At 34.1% G+C, this 5,037-nt stretch overlaps 1 protein-coding gene across 1 annotated transcript in view; it reads left to right on the forward strand.

Annotated features, from left to right (window-relative positions):
- LOC118732446 (putative protein kinase C delta type homolog) overlaps nt 1–5,037 on the forward strand; it is a 46,702-nt gene that overhangs the window by 18,571 nt on the left and 23,094 nt on the right. The gene's annotated exons all lie outside the window — the stretch shown is intronic.

Here is a 5,037-nt window from a genome sequence, read left to right on the forward strand (position 1 = left end):
ACTTATGTATATCGAAAAGTACGCCACGGTTTAAATCAAATATATATGGATCATTCGCGGGGTAAATAATATCAGTTAATTAAGAGATTATGAACGCGGTTGCCAGAATACAACTCCACTCCCTGTACACATATCGGTGTTTCCATGAAAATGTAAACCGAAAAGAGGTTATGTATACGCGAAACGGCTGTGAAAAAATTAAACAAATAAAAATTAAGGGAAAAATCTGTCACGTCCGATATGTCACATCCGTAATCACATTTTAATTCAAAATTAAACCAACAACGTATTTGCTTCTGATTAAAAATAAATTATGGTAATGTTTCGTAATTTGACTTTATTTAAAGGATGTTTAAGAAAGTAAGACAGACCTCACCGGATTCGCAGAGTTTTGTTTACATATTTTTAAATTAAATAATTTTAAGTAAATTTGGTACTTTGAAGCATTTCTGTGGTTGTAACGTCCGTTATGACCTCCTTTTCCTCGATTTTCCCGACACCAGCGTTCCAAGCGCATTTAAGTGTTTTGGCAACCAAAGGACGGTATAAAAGCTAAACCACGTCTTAATTTTTTTTTTATAAGTGACTCCCGTTTTCTTATGATTTATTTAACTCTAAAGTTGTACGAATGTCACGCCCGACATCATGGCAACACCCATACACTTATATATGTACGTATTTATTTCCGCAACTCTTGGTAAAACTATTAGATATGTATGTATGAAAGGCATAAATGCATAGTATCTATGTCCATACATAAATGCATTTGTATAAACAAGACTTCCTTCCTTCGAAACTAATCAATAGATCCCATTGTTCCCTTGCCAAACACATATATGTACCGGTATGTATGTATACTAGTACTGTTATTACCCGTATATTAGGATATTCCTACAAGTGGATAAAATCCGAGTAGTACAGATATCCGGTTAATATGTGTTCTTATGTTGTCCGTATATCCGCTAATTATTCTCACAATTACTGAATCTATCGAGTTTCAAAATAACTAATAAATATAACACTCCATTAAAACATAAACAATTGTTACTTCATTTTGTAATTTTTAGGTCAGAATATCCGGATATCCTCAAATCTAGAAACAGCCCTTATGTGTACATATACATATGAACTTATGTACATACGTATGTACATATGCACAGCTCTTCTGTAATGTTTTTTAAAACAATTATAGCACAGAAAGAAAACAAATGAAAATTCCTCACTTTTTTAAATGGTGAAATTATTTATTTTTGTTGCTATTTTCAACGTTCTAATTCTTTTTTCTTTAATCCGCATTTCCTCGTGTTTTGCGAAATGGTCGAAATCCCAGCGAGCCTCTGAAAATAATTACTTTGCACTGCGCCATTCAACAAACACAAATACGAGCAAATAGATACATATGTATGTATGTTAGGGTTGCCATCATTTTTTAAGATATTTATAGTACTTTTTCAAAAAAAAATTGAAAATATTTAGTACACTTATACATGGTACGCGTGTTCTGCAAAACCGCGTAAGTGACATTTTTTGCCAAAAACTGGATTTGCTCACAAAAGCTCTTGGCTCAATTCTTATCCATTCGTCCTGAAATACACTAGCTAGAAATGCGATTGCTTTTTAAAACAGAGAACCATTTTGAAATATGAGTGTATTTACTCTCTAGAAAATAATGTGTGCAACCTCACATACGCAGTTTTGCATTTTGTTGATACGCGGTTTTGTACGACATATAGTATTTTATTTAAAAAAGTAAAAACGTTTTTTATTACAAATGTTTCTCCTTAAAATATTTCTTTGCACTTTTGGCAGTATTTACCAATTCCTTGTTAACTATTTAAGTATCATATGCTTTATCGCAATCAACATTTAAATTAATATGAATCAAAGGTTGGGTTTTTGTTAGGGATTTACTCGTTTTGTTCCTCTTTCATGTAATATTCTTATTTCGGTATAAAGTCATCCATTTTAGTATACATTTTGTTCTTAAAAATTAGTGAAATATATTTATTTATAGTATATTTATAACTGAATAATTATAGTACTTTTGCATACTATATTTTTCCAATAGTATATAGTACGCCGACCGACAAAAATAGTACAATACTATATATTATAGTGCGGTTGGCAACCCTAATGTATGTATGTATATATGCAAACATATGGTATATTCGCATACGTTTAAACAAAAAACTTATTTTGGCTCAATGATGATGACCCATTGTGTTCGCTTTATTGGCTTGCGGCCATGCAGCTCAGGTGATTGTATTGTCCAGAAATTGAAAGAAGAAAGTTTCATTCTAAGAAGTTTCGTTTTATGCAAATGCACGTACATACATACATACATGTTTATGCATGTGTATGATGCTGGTTAATTGCAGTGTCCTAAATACGTAAAAAATTTATTATATATAGTTATGTATCGGCATTTTATGGCACCGGCCCCGTGTTGCTATTTTTAGCTGGTCTCTTCCCGATTGCGTTAAGATTCTTGGCACACGTTCTGCAACAGTGTATTACATGCACTACTCTCGTGCATAAATATGTAGATATGTATGTATGTGCATAACTGCATGCACACATCCTGACATGCATATACATATACATATTTACATGCATGTCTTCATTCTCCTAATGTATGATTCATACAAATATTTAATTGTGGATTCATTTTATGAGATCTACCTACAATCAAATCGTGTGCATGCTCTAGCATAAACTTATTGAAAACATATGCATTGGTAAAGTTATTATAGCTTAGCAGATTGATAAGAACTCGTATTGAAGAAGAATTACTTGCTCCTAGTGTTGCCAGTAGTATATAGAGCAAAAATATTTCAGATCTACCAAAATCAAGGTGATGGTACAGAATGCGTTCTAGTGTATCTTTGGCTTTATGCACTAGACATAACCTGCTTTTTTCACATTGCACTTAGCCACGTACTGTAGTTTACACTCTAGCCTTGACAGCAGTGTTGCCATTTTGGTACTTTTGGAGCTAGATTAAGATCTTTATTTTTCTATTTAGCTCCGAAAATCGGGATTTAGCTCCTAGCTCTTTTTTTTATCTCTTTTCAGAGTTATCTAGCACTTTTTATCTCCAGAAAGTTTTAGTTGTATTTGGTAATATATTAAATTTAAAAGTCTGTAATTTAATTGTTGTCTAAAATTCATTTGGCTTTGGTGATCTCATTCTATTTTCGATACCTTCGTGTTTTTCTATTTCGATTAATGAAAAGTTCCATTCCTAGTGCAAATGGCGCGTAAGCAAATGGAAAAAGGGGCAAGTAAGTTGATTAGTTTCTACCACACAAACTATACCGGGCAGTAATTTGAGCTCCGATAAGCTCAGACGGTGTATTCTCTCTCAGGCGTAAATAGTAGAAGAGGAAAGCCAAAAGTTAAGCGTTGATAAAATTACAAATTTCGAAATGCAGTGGAAAAACATATATTTGTATTCACGGGAAAATACAAACTCCACAAAAATTAATTAGAAGAAAGTCCTTTTTTTTGAACGCGCGGATTTTGTTTTTTCCTTACTAATTTTACTTAAATTTATAAAGTTTTATTTTTACTAAAATTGGGGAAAATGTAAAAGCAACTTTACGTCAATAAATGCTTAACTTTAAAAAAAAAATAGCTCTTCATTTTAGCTACTATTAGTATTATTTAGCTCTTTTTAGCGCTGTTTTTCGACCGATTTAGCTCCAAACGAAAGTTTTTCTGGCAACACTGCTTGACAGTGTTTGAATACGGGTACATATCAGAGTTGTACAAAAGTCGATAGATTACTAGCTCAGGACATAATAGAATTTAAAAACAACCTCAACATCAATAAATTGGTTTCCGTCTTTATTGAGACCTGTGTTTTGAAGAAACCCGAAACTGAAACCACTCAGAAAGAAAACAACAATTTAGGAATACTACATGTTTGATACTATAGTATATTGTGCGCTTAACCGAAAAAAGCACATAAGCGAGCTTAGTGGGTAGGTAGGTATCCAGCAAACACAGTCTCTAACGTTAGAGAAATTTGGATTTCTACATTAGATAATTAGGGTAATTCTCTAATCGTTCTCGAATCGATGACGAAGTTAGAGAACTACATGAAATGGCTCCCACTAGCATTCCGCGTTCGATTTCATTTCTAGTTATATCCAGTCAAGGGTTTACTTAAATTTTAACTAGAGCGTCTGCACATTCGTTGCTTTCATCCTTTTGTGTCCCGGATCTCAGTAGATAGCTACCTGTATGTTGACGTCTAGTTCATCTATAGTGTCTCTGCTTTTTGTATACACAGTAAGTTTGTCGACACAGCTAAAACAGCCCTGATTGATGCCTGACTGTTATTAAAAAATGCTCTTAAGAGAATGGGGCAAGTTTGTATGGCTGTTGTAGATCGAGCTACATTTTGGGTCCATATGTAGAGAAATGGTAGATGTAAGGATCAAATCTATGTAAATCCCTTCTCCCAACCACCTTACTCTATTATTACATATAGTCCTTTTTCGAAGTTGCTGTGAGATACAGCATAACTGCTGTGACCGAGCAGTTGCTATGAATCGTTTTCTGCCAGGTTCAGCCGTGTTGACGACTTTTCGGAGCAGATAAGCGTCATGTTTAGCTGAGCATCTTCCTGCTGGCATTGGAAACTTTTGTTATTCGTTTTTTTTTTTTTATTTAATCACCACGTCAGTTTACTGTCCATTACAACTGGTTGAAATCGTTGGGGCTAGCGTCGCGGTTTCCACATCATCAGGAAAAGAACTGCACTCCGAAGGGTGCCTACGTTTGCCTTGCTCGAGATTTTTGACTCACACCATTTTACCATCACTCTGCGGCAATTCAAAAGATTTTCAAACTAATGATGAATGACAGGATTAATGGCGATTGAGTCAAAGCACTAAAAAGCGCCTCTTTAGAGAAATTGTTGAAGATTTCAGACACATAGAGGAAGGCAGTCACCCGTGAAGTGAAGCCTTTTCTACCGTAGCATCATACAAAGAAGAACGATCTCTGAGGATTTGACCTTCGTATAGG

Source organism: Rhagoletis pomonella, unplaced genomic scaffold (genome assembly GCF_013731165.1).
Source record: "Rhagoletis pomonella isolate Grant_MI unplaced genomic scaffold, Rhpom_1.0 Rhpom_scaffold_00002, whole genome shotgun sequence".
NCBI classification, from domain to species: domain Eukaryota; kingdom Metazoa; phylum Arthropoda; class Insecta; order Diptera; family Tephritidae; genus Rhagoletis; species Rhagoletis pomonella.